The following is an 18,532-nucleotide window of genomic DNA, read 5'->3' as shown; positions in this document are numbered from 1 at the left end:
GGATTGTGAGGAGCAGTGGGAAAGGCTTAGGAAGGCTGTGGAAATAGCATGTGTGTGTGTGTGTGTGTGTGTGTGTGTGTGTGTGTGTGAAGCAGGATCCTAAGTGGCCATACAGAAAGATTTTAGTCCTATCAGTGGGAAGTCATAAGTTGGAATCTTGAAGATGCCACAGCTGTCTATTGTCTAGAGTCCAAGAAAGCAAAATTAGCTGCCATCTTTGGGTGGGAGGGATGGCTTTACAGTCTCCTCTGTCATTCTGAGCAACGCTAACTAATCCTTGGGGCCTGTGAACTCATGTGGCCGAGAAGGGAAGTTAGTGCTTTCCTTCGTGTGTGTTTTGCTGCCTTCAGGTGCATGGCTGACCGTCACCCTCTCTGGTTGGTATCTGTCACATGATAGGGAAGAGCTACCTAGTGGGGAATTGGCAAATGCCCAAATTGATAAATTGGGAGAACAATGGGGTAAAAAAAGAAAGAAAGAAAGAAAAAATGTATCTTTCAGGCAGTATCACTTGACAGCTGACAGAGGTGTGCTCAAAAACAATAAGAAGAAAAATGAAAGTGATAACTTGCAGAACACATTCTGTCACTGTTTATAAGCCATGCTGGTTCACATTTCCCCTCTTTTTCTCCTCGCACCAGCAGATGGAGAGTGGAGGCTCGGCTAAAGCAGTTCTCCTTGGGGTCTGCCCCGGTATCCTCTGTAGCCTTTTGATATTTAAACTCACCCAGCTTGGCCCTCAGGGAGACACCCAATTGTCTCTATTGTTGGGCCAAAACTGGGCCAAGAAAGAGAGGGACGTACAGAAGGGATGAGATTAACAGAAAAGGGGCGGATATGATTGTGAAGATACACAGAACAAGCAAATGAGCCTTGGCAGTCATTTTCACTGTCTTGTTAAATTTCTTGAGGGGTGAGCAGAATGTAAATTGTGAGACTAGACAGAGAGGCTTGGATCCCAGAAGATTCTTCATACTGGAATGTTTTGAGTTGAATCGAATTGCTTTAGGCAATATATATCACAAGGGGATTTCTTTATGTTGGCAAATGGGAACGTGTGTGTGTGATGTTCTGGGGGTGGGGGTGGTCAAGAGAGCTATTCCACCAACACTGGTGGTATCTGAGTCTTTGTTGTTTTGAATATATAAATTCAGCACATTTCTTATTTATAACATACCAACGTAATCTATACTTTCTTGCCTAGTGGCACATCAACCTTAAAATCAGATGTTTTTTTGTAGGTCAACTCATTGTCATATTTAGCACCTGTCCATCATGTACGTATGGGACAAAAGAGATTTATGCAGAATATCTACACATCCTGTTGGCTTTTTTTTTTTTTGCATAACCAGTTAAAATTTCCTGTGCCCTCTTCTTTGCCCCATTCTGAACTCATCAAATCCTGTGGTATTGTCTGTATAAATGAGACAGAGAGAGACAGAGCTGCACAAAGGGATTTCAGTCAGACAAATGAAGTCTTCAGAGCAAAGCACTCAGCTTGAGAGACTGCAGCATGGGTAATGAGACTGCTAAATGACAATTCGAGGAATACATAGCTATTAAGGGTATTGTATAAAAAGATCAGTGACTGAATAATTAGGGGTTAAGGGAAAACTGTATTGTATTGAATTAACATGTAGCTTTATAAGAATATTCCAATGCAGATGTGGAAAATGGCGATAATGATATTAGTTTAAAAATAACAGGTACCAAAGATAATTCTGTTTAACTGAATGATTATAGATGTACTGTATATGCAAAATGTAATAACGTCCATTGTAAATGAGAGTGGTTTGATGAAATAAGTAATTTGATGTAATAGTGAAATAAATAGTATCTCAGTTCATTTAGACTGCCCGTTTGACTTATTAATATTTTACAATCACCTCAATAATATGGAGCCACGTTTTGTCTCCCAGGCCATTTGAAGCAATGGCTGTACTGATTCAAACACTGGTCATAAAATATTTAATTAACATTCTTGCTATGCAGGTTATGCTAATCATTAAGATGTTCTATTAATTAAACATCCAGCTAGAGAGTTTTATTATTATTTGATAAATGCTGACAGCCTGATAGCCAATAGGTCAATTTTGTTGTTAAAATGTCACTAATAGGTTGATTGTATCTCTTTACTGGGTACAGCTCTGTCTTTAAATTGAGCCACAATGGACAGGGGTTAATGTGATCAGACGGTGGAAGTGAAGATCCTTTCTCAGCAAAGGTCAAGAAGTGATACTTGTGTAAATCTTGGCCATTCTCACTCTTGTCCCTTTGCATTTATCATGGGGAAGGAATGGAAGGAAGGAAGTCCGTTTCTCATTGTCCTGGTTGTAAAAGTTGCTGATGAGGTTCTCTGATGAGCTACGTTTCTTCTCTTGAAGGTCATAAACTAAAGGTCAATGTCTGTGTTTCTCTCTTTTGAAGGTTGTTACTGAGGGAAACTAATGCTCCTTGACCTCATATGAGTCCATCGATTTGCACAAAGTGGACAGCATCCAATCGAGAAGTCCAGAATGATTATAGCCCAATGAACCATAGTAGGTTAGTGGTAAATACCAGAGTGTAGTGCTGACAAAGAAGATAATGTGACATTAAATTCAGAGTTGCTATAATGCAGTGTGATGTTGCTTGTAGTATAAAGGGGGTTTAGAGTAGCGTATACAGGGGGATGGGCAGACACCCTTGCTGGGATGAAGGGAGCTTGTATGAAATATTTATTTTGGCATGAGATGATATATACCACTTGATTTGCCCATGTGCGCTCTAAATTGTCTCTGATTAAGTGTTTTCATAGAGAGTCGTTTTTAATCTTTATGAATCCTGCATGTCAGTATTCATTACATATGAATAGAGTTCCTTAGAAAAGATATTGTGATGATTGAAAGTGAAGCTGAATGCATTTCTGTGAACGAAATCTGAATTTAAGTCTTTAACCTGCTTTCTGATATCTATGACTAAATATAAACTGTGAAGGCACTCTGGTGCAGTGGGTTTTGCCACCTCACATCTCTCTACATTTGATCTTGAGCTCAGGTTAATATCTGTGCATTGTTCTCGCATGTTCTCTCCTTAATCTCTTTGAAAGTCAGTTTGGCTATGCCTGTAGGTATGAATGAGTGTGTGTGTGTGTGTGTGTGTGTGTGTGTGTGTGTGTGTGTGTGTGTGTGTTCATGGGATAGGATCTGGCTCCTCTGCACACCTGACCAGGATAAAATGGTTATTGAAGATGAATGAATGAATATTAACTGCTAACTATCAGCCAGTGTTGGTATATTTGCTTGGCTTTCAGTTTGTGGTTCACTATAAAAACATCCTTGGCCCTGAGGTCTTTTTTGCCTTAGGTCTTTTGGTTGGCACACCACCTTCTGCTTACAGATTTACAGCAGTGAAGTTGAAATATCAGAGCTTTGGTGACCCACTACCTAAATTTCGCACAATTACAACAAAATTCTATAAAAAAATTGCAAGCCAGCAGTGAACTACAATTTTCTGGCTATATACGTTCCCCCCCCCCTTCTTTTCACTTCTTAATTTCAGGACTCTGTGTTGCAATAAACCTGTCAGATTATATATAATTATAAAGATACTGACATATAGTTCTAAGAGATTCCTTAAAAAATACAACTGTCAATATAGATGGCAGCTATTGACAGTGACTGTCCCACAAAATGAAGTGTTAAATATAGTAACCATGATTTTGGGGCTAGTGTTTCATTCTCAGGAATAATAAGCATGCCTGCAGGTGTTTCACAGAGGGGAGTCTGAAATTCAATGTTTCTCAAGCAAGCTGACTGTATGCTATGATGTCTCTGTCCCCATACTTTCCCATGTCTCTTCAGGGAATAATAGGTGTCAACATACCAGTGTTTCTCTGCATGTCGTGACATGCATTTTGAATGGCTTAGTGCATGGAGGGATCAACCTTTCTTTTTCCTATAACCAACCTTCTTTAGCAGAACTCTCAGAGGCATGTTTGGGGTAACAGATCGTCATTAGTGTTTAAATACAGAACAACTGTTCATTGAGTCCTACAGGGAAGTGACATCAGCATCAGCATCGAGTGTCTCTCTCAGTCAGTAGCCGAAAAAGCCGATAATGGAATAGTACACTTGCACAAATGAAAAAACTGAAAAATGATTATGAGCATGTAAGCATTGAGAACAAATGAAATTTCTATGATCTAGGTTTCTAGGTTTCTTATTGATTTGAAGCAGATGTTTGGTCTATAGTACAGATGGCTTTTCTCTATTCCATAATTATTTATGCAGGACTACTTTGTGGTCTTGCTGTCCAGCTGCTTTGCTCTATTGTCCCTTGAAACATTGTCTTGTGTGTGTGTGTGTGTGTGTGTGTGTGTGTGTGTGTGTGTGTGTGTGTGTGTGCATTTTTGTTATAGAAGGGGGTGCATGAGCACACTGGCAGGAAACCAAGGCTTTCCCTGCATGGTCCAGACTTTTGCATATAGGTGTCTGGCCAATAATTAACTGAAGCAACGACATGACCTCCTGTTGATAGGGAGGCTGAACCCACACACCAGAGAAGAGAGAATGAATAGGTCTGCATGTGGCAGTCATTCTGTGACTGACATGCAGGGAAGTGCCTTTGTTACTGTTAACGCAGTGGTTTAGCCATTTACTTGACATGAGTGTAAAATAGATCTGAAGAGTGAACCCATTGGACTACTGACTGACAGATGACTAACTGCCCAGCTTTTGTATCCTAGCATGTTCCATTCACATATAGTTCCATATAATGACAATTATTTTAATGCATGGTCTGTATGTCACATATATCATTAATATAATGATATAATGATTAAGTTGCAGCAGAGTGGTGCTTCTATCAGAAGGTTTGCCAGATCTCTGTTATAAAATACAAGACAGGTTAAATATTAACATTATCAAACCACAGAGAATGGTTTGGACTCTCCTAGACTCATCTCCTGTTTTCATTCTTGTCCTAGCTTAATTATGTTGTGTGCCCTCTATATTTCTCTAATGTCATGATGACTTACAATCAACCTGTAGCTCAAAACAAATTGTAGAATGGAAATGTTGTAATCAGGCCTATCTGACATTTTACCTTTCCAGCACCCCTTGTTGTATTGGATCCTCATTCAATTTCCAACCTGATATGTTCCCATGTTAGACGAAAGTGGAGTGCTCGGGGCGTATGGCAAAGATGCTTAGACACTCAGGGTCCTGCTGTTTATATTGGTCTCAGCTCTTTGTCTCTAAGGCGTACGTGACATCTGCTCTTTTAAATGGATAACCTGATCTTAACTTCTGACCCCATTCATTGCCTAAAGGTTACATTAATTATTATGTGGCATGTTTGTTATGTACTTGACAATTCTTTAAACATTATATTGCTAAACTCTAGTGTGTAAGGATAATACTCAGACATGCACACTTTAAAAAGAAATAAACAATTAAAAGAATTTCCGCACAGGAAACGGCTACTCTGCTTAAAGCTAACCAAAGTAATTGATGTACAGTCTTGGCTCGATTACTTCCATTATCTGCCATTCCATATATATATATATATATATATATATATATATATATATATATATATATATATATATATATGATTGAATTTATGCCACAAATGAACAGACATAAGGAAATAAAAATAAATGAAAAACAGAAAGGAAGAAAGAGGAAGACAGGAGGATATGAGTCTAGTTTGCCTGCGGCAGCAGCTGTTCTCAACTGCTACCATTAATCTGACCCTTAGACCACTCCCTGTCTCTCAGTGCAAGAGCACATAGGCCTAAGATCAATTTAGAGTGTACAAGCGACAGAGAAAGAATAGAGGGTATGGGACTGACAGCAAGTACACCAGCTGTCGCAAACACAAGGCTCCTTTTTTATTTGTAATCCTCAGACTTAATAACTATTTGTGTATACATGGTTGAATTTGGCTCCATAGATGCATTGCTAACAAGCTTGTTAGCTTTACTCAAATATGCTTTTACAATCTGTTTGAGCTATTATATAGTGTTTGAACTGTGCATTGTTCTCTTCAAATTGCCCAGGCCACAGACACAGCATAAATAATAAGCACACAATCTAATTGCTGTTTATGCCACATGGTCATTATTAGGGCTGCAACAACTAATCGATAAAATCAATAATAATCGATAATTAAAATAAACGACAAGGAATTTCATTATGGATTAGTCGGGTCTGTGACGTCACTGTGGATAATCCCTGTCAGTGACTTCACTTCACAATGGTGAAAAATGCATTTCTATTAATTAAACACATCTGAAAAACAGCAGAGGTCACAGAGTGAGCTGCTGTGGGAACAGTGCACTATCTAGGTCATCCAAAACATGAGAATGTTATATATTAATTCAAACAAACTCATAAGTGTATTAATGTGGCTTGTCATGTCAAAAGCTGTGACAGATGTGTGTGTGTGTGTGTGTGTGTGTGTGTGTGTGTGTGTGTGCTGTTTAATGTGTTTCAGACATGTTTTCTTCAGCGCAGAAATGACATTTTTACGTTTATATCCTTATCTGTAAATGTTAGAAATTCACGACAGTATTTCCATTTTACATAAAGTTCAAAAACTGGTTCACTACTCCTTGGAAGAGATTAAACGAATCTCGGTAACTATACTGAATGGATAAACACAATTTTCCAAAACCATTTATTATTTTGATGAAAATGGTAGTGAGCACTGTCTAGCACACCCAAAATCTCCCACAGGTGTTCTACTGGATTTATGTCTAGTGACTGTAAAGGTCATAGCATATGATTTACATTATTTTCATACTCATTAGACTATTCACTGAGCCCTTGTTACTTGTGGATGAGAACGTTGTCATCCTGGAAAAGAACAGTCTGAATAATTTTGTATGGATTTGCAGTGATTTTCCATTCAGAGAGACTTACCAAAGAATTTTGTGAGGTTCTAGAGCTCTTGAAACTATTGATACCATTCATAAAAAATATAATAAGCATAAACATCCATCCATTTTCTGTACTGCTTATCCTTACTGGATCACAGGGAACCTGGAGCCTATCCCAGGAGGCATGGGGCACAAGGCGGGGGACACCCTAGACAGGGTACCAGTTCATCACAGGGCACAATCACACACATTCCCAAACCCATTTATACACTACAGACACTTTTGGACATCAGGCTGCAATGCATGTCTTTGGACTGGGGGAGGAAACCAGAGTACCTAGAGGAAACCCCCGAAGCACAGGGAGAACATGCAAACTCTGCACATACAGGGAAACGAACCCTCAACCCTGGAGGTGTGAGGCAAATGTGCTAACCACTAACCTACCATGCCCCTAAACATAATACACAATAATTTTCTAACAATAGAAGAATATATTTGTCTGCATTCTAACAAAAATTATACTCATTATAACTACTTTAGATAGCTGTTTCGAACATCATAAATTTCGAGGCAATTATACTTCCAAACATTAGAAACAATCTTCTGATTTGAACCACCGATTTGGCAACAGTGCAATGCAAAACATCATACAGACCTATAGTGTTTGGAGCTAAAAAATACCCTAAAAACATATAGCGAGTAGAACTAACGGTAAACAGCTTGTTGATGAGAGAGGTCAGAAGAGAATGGCCAGACTGGTTCGAGCTGACAGGAAGACTATGGTAACCCAAATAACCAGACTTTACAACCATGGTGAGCAGAAAAACATCTCAGAATGCATAGCATAACACACCTGAGGCAGATAGGCTACAACATCAGCAGACCATATTGGGTTCCATTCATGTTACCCAAGAAGTGGAGTCTGAGGCTACAGAGGACACAGGCTCATTGAAACTGGACAGAAGAAAAACAATCTGGTCCAATCACCTTTTTCCAATCTTCATCTGGCCAGTGTTGGTGAGCTCATCCCCACTGTAGCCTCAGATTCCTGTTCTTGGCTTAAAAAAGTTTATATATAAATTTTTGCTCATTTTAAATGAAGCGGGACATTAAATAATAACTTGTTGCTCTCTAATGAGTTGTCCAGTTGATGGAACTGTTTGTCTCTGCTGTGTTCCACTCTAGGAGGCCTTTTGTTGTGCTAATGTGTTTGGGGTTTAGTGTCTTAGTTCTGCATAATACAGGCTGTCTGTTCCTGTGTTTCATGGCCATATACTCTTTCTCTTTTCTGTCTCTCTCAGTGACTTCCTTTATTCCTCTGTTGCCTTTTTTGGTTCATTGCGACTTCCTAAATATTTAAACAGTGAATTATGTCTTCCAGAAGAAGAATTTACATTTAAATTACCCTCCATCATGTTTGTATAAACATTATCATTTTCTTTGACTGTGTTGACTCTTGCACTGGCTGTTTTAGAACAAGCACTTTATGCTGAGCTGTACACTGGCAGAGATTGCTTAAGAAGCAAAAATTGCAGTGTCTCAATACACAGAGTTGGTGTATATGAGAATTGTTGGAAGAAATGATATAAAATTATATATATTGAAAAAGGTTCCTTTTCACATAAAAGTGAATAATTTATTAATTTAACGCTTTGCAATAAGACAGATTTCAGTTTACCCTGAGTCTCCCAGAATGGACAAAATATGATAAAATACAAAATGATTAATGAAATAAATTAATTAAAGAGTCCAAACAGGATTTCGCAGAGTTTTTGTGTGATTGTTGCAGCCAAAACGGCTTTGAAAAAAAAAAATAAAATTGTCTGCAATTTGCAGAGATTTTGTGCTTTTTTTGTGGAAAACTATCTGATGGAGAAATTGCAGTTGCATGAAATTGTTTTGCACGTCTTTCACAGTGATGTTTGTTGGTAAATGAGACCTTTTAGCTGTACTCGTGTTTGACGCACATGAATCGAAGAGGGCTTTGACTAAATGCACGTTGTGATGACGTCACATGAAACGATTCGGCCCAAATCTGAATTTGGAAATTGAATAGAATTTGAAAAAAGGCAAGCTCCTCCAAATATTGCAAAGTTTGCTGGATACTTGTTGAGGGACTGTTTAAAAAGTTTGAACATGTGAGTGCATTTAAGCGACATCCCAAACTTGTTCATGAGCACTGTCTTTGTGTTTCATTGTGTGAACACTAAAGCCCTCACTATTCACTATATACAATAGACTGTTCTGTATAAAGCCCTGTACAAATTCAAACAGAAGTGCACCATAAACTCATCATAACCTGTTGTTTTAAAGCCAGATATGCAAACTGAAACTGTGTAAATAGAAATGTATTAAATGTGATTTTTAAATATACAGCCATCAACTCACTGATGGTAGTCATTAAAGTCATTTTGCTTTTATTTATGGCCACTTAATAAATGTTTCCATTAATAAATTAAGTATGAATAAAATATAGCTATGTGAATGAGTAACCCAAATTACTGCAATGTTTACGGCTGTGTATGATATTTACTTAGGATCAATTTGGTATGTAATTTGGACATAAATAATTTATGATTATACTTGTTGGGTATATGTTTTAATTTATAGACATAATGAATCGAATGTACACAAAATGCCCAGTCCAAACCTGTGGGGGGAAAGAAAAAAAAAACAAAAAAACAATAAATCAAACAATAAATATTTTTTATAAATTAATCAACCTGTCTCTGGGAACTTGGTCACAATGAGTTGAGACTTCTAGTAACAAATGTTTCTTTCTTTCTTTCTTTTTTTTTTTGGTTGAAACACCTCAATAAGTCTTTTGGCACCTAGTTCTGTCCAGTTCAGATGTCTCTCTGTGTCATTATCCGAGCTTTTCAGAACTGTGAAAATGATCTACAGTCAAAACAACCAGGTCATTTAGCCCACTGTGCCTTTGTTTTGCATCTACCACCACTGAAGCCCACACAATGGACGTCAGCAGCAACGAGGGAATGTAAAACTTCTCCCACAGCTAAGAATGCCTACACTGCTATCCATAGAGCTGTAATTGTATGACTGTAAGAGAGAAAAACAAAAAGAACCTTTACAACAGGTAGTGTTTGTACTTAGCATTCCTCTGTCTGAGAGCAGGAGAGGAGCAAAGATGGTTCACTCCTGTGTTTAATCACGCTTAGCATGAAAATGAAGCATTTGTTTATGAGTCTTACTGGACACTGTTCTGATTTTTATTTGTGGTATAGTCACACAAAAGAGCCCATCATATCATTGGTCATTATAGAAAGTTGGTTGTTGCTCACCTGTGTTTCCCACTGTCAGTATATAGTCATTCAGCTGTGATAACATTACTGCATGGTTTTAACCGGGTTACAGTTTCAGTATTATCCTTCTGGTGTAACTGACCTCTATCTCATGGCATGTTATAATATTAACCCGACATTTTGTTGTCCAAAGGTAATTCATATAAAACGGCATCAATATAAAGAGCAATCTGTGTCTAATTAATAAACGCTTATTTACATTGTTGGACTACTGAATGTCCTTTTCAGGTTGCAGGTTTGATAGACAGAAAGTGACAGAGTGGGTAGTTAGTTGGTTGTCCATATATTTGCATAAATCTCATGCTCTGGTTATTATGTGATCCTACAGTGTCTTTGACCTTGTTGATTTCAATCTGAATAAACAACACTGAAGTGAGTCATAGGTGAATGTTTCATCACTTATAATGACTTATGAACCCCTTTTGGTACTTGAATTTAATACTTAATGAGATTAGGAAGAAGAGGGAATGCAAATTACATTGAGCCATTTGTTAGTTGATGTAAGCTCACTTTATTAGGAACACATATACACCTGCTCATTCCTACAGTTATCTAGATAGCCAATCATGTGGCGATAGAGCAGTGCTAAAATCATGCAGATACAGGTCAAGAGCTTCAGTTAATATTCACATCAAACATCAGAATGGGGAAGGTATGATCTCAGCGTCTTTGACCCTGGCATGGTAGTTGGTGACAGCTGGGCTGATGTGAGTATTTCGGAAACTGCTGATCTGTAATTTTCACACAACATTGAAGTCTTCAGAGTTTACACAGAATGGTGTGAGAAAACAAAAAAAGCATTCAGTGAGTGACAGTGCTGTGGTGAGTTCACAGCCCGCTGAAACTTGAGGCATATGGGTTACCGTAGAAGACAACATTGGGCTTCCAAAGAACAGGAATCTGAGTCCACAGTGGGTACATGTTCACTTAAACTGGACAGTTGAAGATTGAAAAAATGTTTCCTAGTCTTTATCCTGATCAGATTCCTGTTCTTGGATGAAAGAAGTGGAACCGGATTTGGTCTTCTGATGTTGTAGCTGACACTGATGGTTATCTATTCCCGGGCACACTGGTCATCTCTGATTGTATGAAGGAGGCTTGGCATGTTTCTAACACATTATTAACTGGCAGGATAGAGGTGAGAGGGTGCAGAAAAAAAAGTGGGCTGAGGTGCAGAGGACAAGCTCAAAGAGAAATACCTTTCATCTCTCTGTATATGTATGCATCTGATAAAGTGTTTGTGGATGTGTCTGGATGTGCATCCATGTGAATGCATGTGATCGTGTTTCTGTCACGATGGGGGTTTGGGGGTGTGTGCAAGCCCAGGGGGCTGTTTATTATTCATGAGGTGGACTGGGAGATGGCCAAGTAGGCAGCAGCAGATGGGAATCTGTTTTTGCTGTGCATGTGTGAGAGAAGGGAGGAGAGAGAAATCTCTGATTACACAACAGCATCGATGCACCAAGACCGAGAGCAGCTCTCCTAAATCAGCATTAGTATCAGAGCGTTTATACACACATACAGAGACACATCCTTACGCATGCTCTGTTTTACTAGTCTGTTCTCATTCAGGACACAGCAAGACACAATGACCCAGACTTCTGCGTGTATGTGGATTTAAACCGGCAGAGTTGGCATCGTAAAACATGCACTGATTGTACTGGATGAGAAGAAGGAATTTACCATTGCTGAAGATGCCTTGGGCTGTGTGCCAGCTCTGTCTAACCAGGACAGGAAATTTCATGTGAGAGGTAATGCGTTTGTGTTTCCTGGTAATTGCGCTTTAGTTTGTAGACGGCAACGTGCTCAGAGCTTTGTACTGATTATTCCATGGGCTCAGTGAAATTTGGATAATTGTTGGACTGCTTTGCTTAACAAAACTGGACGTTTTGGAAGCTTGTATACAGAGTGATAGAGTGATATTATGGTTTACAGTCTACCTTTTTGGTAGATTTTTACTTTTTGATATCTGTCTCTTTGACCAAAAACTGTCATTATATAATTGTGTACCTGTGAGAAATGATTTTGTCATGGTGTCTGCACATAACTCCTGTGATGCACCAGTGATGTTGCACACTTTTCACGGCTGGGCTTAGATGATAACATGTATGCCGTATATTAAACAGTAAGACAGGGTTATTGTATCGTATGTAATGCTGTATCTTGAATAGAGACTTCATTTCAGACACTTACTAATAATTGCCTGATACAGATGAGTGGAATTACTGAACTCTTATAACCAGTAATATCTGTAGATTGCATAAGCCTTATAATCTAACAAAGCATCTGGTTTAATGTTTCCCAGCTGTCAGACTTCATTCTTTATTTGGCTGCCTGGATCTGTTGCTTAGTGGTCATTCTTCTGTCAGACCGGTGATGCTTTTGTTTCAGCTTAAACTGAACTGGAATCTTGTCAGATTTATTCAGAGAATAGTCTAGATTCATGTGTATAGCTTTCAGATTTTGACACAGAAATATCAGATTCTTGTTTAAACATCTGCAAACAAAAATGTAGCATATTTTTTGCTTGTGCATTTATTATTTTATTAACAACTTGAGGAAATACAGTGCACATAGATACAAAGGGATTTGTTAAATAGCACAACTGGATTTGATTGTCTTTGTTTGAGGGTAGCTAAAGCCATTTAATGAGCCCCTTTCTCCATCACCATTTGTTTTCATACATATTTACACAAGATTAACTCTCATTCTTCATCTCTCTTACTATTTCTCTTGCTCATGTTCCCTCTTTCTAAACCTTCTAAGCAGTTCATTGTTGTTCTGTTAGTACACTGGGGTCAGGATTTGGCAAAATCACTTTGGGTCTAGATCAGTTTCTTATTAGACCTTCTTGCCAGTCTAGGAAATGCAATCAAAGGCATCTTGCTCTACTGACCTGTAATGTCGACTTCCAAGACAATCGTCACATCTGGATGTGGCGTAGTATCCTAACTTGCTCTACCATGCATGCCATGCCATACCATGTGTCTATTGCCTCCATTGTCTCATGCTGTTTTTTCATTATACTTTGAATGGGGATGTGTAAATGCCAGAATGCCATGCAAATATATTATTTAAGTTTCTATTAATACTAATTCCATGTAAAAAATAAAATAAAAATAACACTGATTGCTCCTAGGGTAGATTCTGTTGACAGACACAACCCCAGCCCCCACCACAAAAAAATAACAGTATACAATGCTGTGAAAAAGTATTTGATTTCTTCTGTTTTGTGTATATCTTATACTAAATAGTTTTAGACCTTCAAATTAAATACAACATAAAACAATGTCAACCTGAGTAAACACACAATGCAGTTTTTATTTATTTATTTTATTGAAGCAAAAAAAAGTTATCCAACACATCACCAATGTGAAAAAATAATTGAATCCTTTAAACTTCAAATCTTGTTGTGCCACCTTTAGCAGCAATAACTGCAATCAAATGCTTCTGATAACTGGAGATCAGGCTTTCACTTACTTCTAGGACTAGGACTTACTCCTATGCATTGTCTTGCTGCATAATCCAATTGTGCTTCAGCTTATGGACTGAAGACTGGACAGCCCCACATATGGGTGTCATGGACAGGTGTCAATATACATTTGGCCATATTGTGTGTTTAGTTACGTAGATTCTGTAATTAAATAAATTTAAAATAGTTATTGCCCTGTGCAGTGTGTCAGTGGTGTGTTTGTGTGTGTGGTCATGAAAAAGCCCTCACAATGTAAGAAAAGCATAAAATCTGGGCTAACCTACATTGTAAACATACAGTAAATTGCTTTTTACAAATGTTATGTGCATTTTCCCCCCAAACTGAAAGGGTAAAGGGCAACCTTTGTGGTTACCAAGGTTAAGGCTATAGAGAGAAAGTAGAGAGAGAGAGAGAGAGAGAGAGAGAGAGAGAGAGTGCTTTTCTGTTGTGTTGCACATTCAAATTATGATACTTTGCATGGCGTTCCTGAAAGGGTGTCCTTCAGTCACCAAGCTCAACAGACATGTGAACAGATTTAGGTCAGGCAAATTCACTGGCTACATGATTATAAAAAAAAATAAAATAAAATCAATTTTATAAAATTTTATTAGAAGACAGTACAAGGAAAGGAGACATAGTCGTGCATGTAGAATGGACACGTCATAACCTGTTTTGTGAATGCCATGAGATAAGAAGATAATAGGTAATACAATAGATAATCAGTAGATAATACATGTCGCCCCCCCCCCCCCCCCCCCCCCCACACACACACACAAAAAAGGGGGGGGCATTTCCCTTTTATGTGTGGTATGTGTGACATATGGTATAGCAGAGTTTCATAGTGAAACTTTTGTTTAGGTTTAATTACCTAAAATGACAGTTTACTACAGGTGTAACTGTAGGATTCATGGTATGCATATTGGCTAGCTAGTTACACCAAGTTGAAGGCTATGACTCAGAGTGTATCAGGCTATATGCTAGGAGGGTACCTGCTAAATTTACATTTATTTTATTGTGCATGCTTAAAAGAAACATAAATGGACCAACCTGATCTCATGAGTTTCATGAATTCAAATCACTAAAGTAATGTGGTTGGAACAAACCCTAACCCCACCCATAACCCTAACGTTAAACTTTATACACTATATGGCCTCCACATAAAAGTATGTGGATGCCTGACAATAGCCCCTATATGTAGGCCTGTCTCAAATTTTGCCCCAAAATTGGAAGCACATGATGATCTAGAATGTCCCTGCACTGTAACTAAAGGGCCCAGATCTTTTCCAGCATGACAAGGCCCCTGTGCAGAAAGTGGGTGCTATAAAGACATGGTTTGCTCAAGCTGGAGTGGAAGAATTTGAGTGGTTCGGGTGTTAACGATTGTCAATGAAGTTTTAAGTATAGTGCATTTAGCTGAACTGACAGTGAGCAAAATGCTGACATGATGTATTGTAATGCGTACATACTGAATGGATCTAATCCAGTGACCCATTAGCCCGTGGAAAAGCATCAGACCAAAAGACCCTTGAGGAGAAACAGATTTCTCCTTCAGTGTTCATCTGTTGGATGAAGCTCATTTCTGTCTCGCAGCCATTCTTCAGATATTCAGAATAATGAATCATTTTGCTGGAAGGGTTTTTGTTTGGAACTTCAGTTGAGTGTTGGAAAAAAGAAAATGTTTATGAATAGTGTTGTGATTGTTTTGATTAAGCAAAGCAACATAACAATTAGTGCATAACTCGGGAAGACTGAAATGCAAAGCTTAGTCAAAATTAGGCTTTTTAAATATTTCAAATTTAAACTGAAAATCTGTGACTCACTTTAGCGAATAGAATGACAAAAGAAAGAAGAGTGCCACCTGCTAAAGTTGCTCTAGGAGGTGCTACTTGTACTTGTTTTTATGCAGTTGATAGATTTCTAAAGGCTTAATGAATGGATTTGTCATCAGCTCCGCTCTCACTCCCCTTCTGTCACTGCACACACATGCACACCCTGCTGATCACAGAGATTGTAGGGGTCTCAAGGGACTGTATTCTCACCTCTCACTTTACTCACAAATCTTCCATATGTGGGGAGTGAGAAAAGAGGGAGTAGAACAGAGGTGGAAAAAGGGTGAAAGGGGAAAGACAGGGATACTTGTGTCCCAGGAAAAAGCACAGTACAGTCAAATACATCAGGAGCTTCAGAACATCTCTAATCATCACTGTAACTCCAGGCAGATGGTGCTGTACAAATTAGACACAGCAGCTATTCCTGTAAAGCTTCCCATCTCTCCAACTAACCTAAATCACCATTTTGAATACTGATGACTACATTTATCAAGGGCTCAAAAAATTAGGCTTTTGGTTCCATATTTAGATTTAAAACTGTCTTCTTGATCAGATATTTCTTGATCTATATCAAGAAAGCCAAAGGAAATCAGGTCTCATTAAAAATTTATTCATGGCCTATTCACGACCTTTATATCCATATGGAAAACATACAGCAGTAACATGGAGGTTAGTGTTCAGACAGAGTTTCAATATAGGAGAGCTTTTGCTCATTTGGTTTCACTTGCATAAATATCAAATACAGCTCTTTTGCAAAGTGAGAAATAATATGAATTCTTCTTTCTTATAGATTTATTTGTGTATTGTGTTATAAAAAAATTGTAGTGTACTACATATGTAAATTCAATGTTTGCTTTCTAATATATATATTATATAATAATATATTTCTGAAATAAATTTATAAAAAGATATTTCACAGTAACTCCACTCTTTTCATTTTAGGTCAGCATTTTGCAATACAGTACATTAACCAATATACATTTTTTTTAGTAGCAAATGATTTTACTTGGGCTTGCCTTTATAATTGAAGCATGTCTCAGACTCTCTAAACTGTCTTTTTAAACTACACACTACTGCCCCACTACCCCTACCCCACACGCTGGTTTGGTAATGCGTATTGTACCTTTGTTATCACACACCCAGCGGGACTAGCCTCTAACACACACATACACACACACACACACACACATTTAATCCTCTCTGACCCGATGCTGTTGCTAAGGGCCCATAACAACCAGGTCTGCCACTATTGGCCAGGGTGGAGTCTGGGATGAGAGAGCTCACAGGAAGTGAGATGCAGTTTGGATAATGAGCCTGTGTTCTGCTCTTTCTTTTTGAAAGCAGGCAGTTGGGGGAAGGGAAAGAGAATGAAAGAGAAAGTCAAGAGGACGAGAATATTTAAAGAAATGGAGGAACCGAGAGAACACAGTTTCTTGTTTCATTTGTTTGATTTAGTAATGAAGTCTCCCCCACTTTCTTTGCCTGAAGAGGGGAAAAAAGGGATGTATGAACCATTGTACTCAAATCCAATGGTCACATGTATTAACCTTTGCGTAGATATAACAAAAGAGATGGCAAATGCACAAAGCTTTGGAAGATTTAAGTTTATAAAACCACATATATGCAAATATTAGGTAAATCTCGATCACAATAAAAGTGAGCGCACGTGCACAAGCCTCTGGCCTTTTCTTTGTTTCCACACAGACATAGTCTGCTCCTTTTTTAATACACAAAAATAATTTTCATTTTCTTTTAAGGACACAAACACAAAAGCCATGAAAAAAACAAAAACAAAACTATAACCAGAAAGTACATAATATTATCTGATGGAGATGCTGATTAGTGAAATGACCTATCAAGTTTATCTTGATAGAATCAATGCCCACCAGCGAAATGTCAACCCTGAGGTATCGGGAGACCAAAATTTACCCTTTTTGAGCAGGAAAATCCATAAAAGAAGTGTGAGGTGGACTCTGGTTTGCCTTTAGGTGAAGATGAGTCATTGCAATTGTAACTCACAAAAGCAGCACATAGTGTTAATATTAAAGTTATCACATTACCTGTTATTGCTGCATATTGAGCTTTAATGTCAGATTGTTTATGGTTGAATCCTGGAAACATATTTTCGTTACTTTTCCATTTGAGGTCGACAGTTAAGAAAACTCAGCAATATGTGCATATGCACGCCCTAAAGTTTGCATAGCAGTATGCAAATTTCCTTTTTTACATCCCAATACATGTGTGAAAACTGACATGATGTAAGACTGAGAGTCATAGACGCGATTGAGACTTGAGAGAAAGTGACAACTACAGCACTGGTAATAATAAACACATAATATTGAAAATGATTTTCATTAGAATAGGTTCCGTTTACATAGTGCCTTTTCAACACTCAAAGTCACTTTACAATTTCAATTGAAGAAAAAAAAGACTGGGATAAAGAAGGGTGAAAGTGGTGGATGAAGAGGTACATTATATGATGAGTCTTAAAATAGAAGAAGAACAGTCAATAGGGGATGGGATTCCAAAGTCTGGGGGTTATGGCACTAAATATCTATCACCCTGTGATGTCATTCTGGTCTTAGGTACCACTAATAGACAGGTACTACAGGGCCTTATAATGCTCACCAGTTCAGAGAGAGAAGAAGTACCAGGTATAATGTAAATATGTTAAACTTAAACTCAGTGTAAATGTTGGAGTGTGGGTAAAATGTGTGCTAACACTGAGCATTACAGTGCTATATGTGTGGCAACGTGAGAAAACCCTTCACAAATTTTGACAGTTTCTGGTATGTAAAGTTCTGAAAACTACAGACTTTCTTCAGCTATGTTTCTCTTTAGTATCTTAATCACAAATAAAGTTAGAGCATTTCAAAGTCCCATTTATGCCTAAAAGTGAAAAGGAGTAAATAAAATGTAAACATTCCATTTTAACTGCAACCTTTGCAATTGTAACCTAATCTATTAATAGAAAAACAACATTACTGCCTAATTTTGAAGAATTCTATGCATTTGCAATGGAAAATAAGTTATCATCTTGATT

The 18,532-nt window shown here is 38.0% G+C and overlaps 1 protein-coding gene across 10 annotated transcripts in view; it reads left to right on the top strand.

Annotated features, from left to right (window-relative positions):
• The window catches only part of nfasca (neurofascin homolog (chicken) a), an 87,393-nt gene that overhangs the window by 8,908 nt on the left and 59,953 nt on the right, over positions 1-18,532 (top strand). For 6 of the 10 annotated variants that reach the window (XR_008393174.1, XM_053674085.1, XM_053674091.1 and 3 more), the window contains exon 1: positions 11,580-11,939. The exons of 1 other annotated variant lie outside the window; for it this stretch is intronic. The gene's annotated coding sequence lies outside the window, so the exon portion shown is untranslated. Of the gene's footprint in view, positions 1-11,578; positions 11,940-18,532 lie in introns of those variants that run through there. 3 more of the 10 variants (XM_053674090.1, XM_053674088.1, XM_053674089.1) reach the window with 2 other exon arrangements.

The sequence above is a fragment of the Ictalurus punctatus genome, chromosome 21 (assembly GCF_001660625.3).
Source record: "Ictalurus punctatus breed USDA103 chromosome 21, Coco_2.0, whole genome shotgun sequence".
Taxonomy (NCBI): domain Eukaryota; kingdom Metazoa; phylum Chordata; class Actinopteri; order Siluriformes; family Ictaluridae; genus Ictalurus; species Ictalurus punctatus.
Note: the sequence above shows the minus strand (reverse complement) of the source record. Positions and strands in the feature narration are given on the sequence as shown.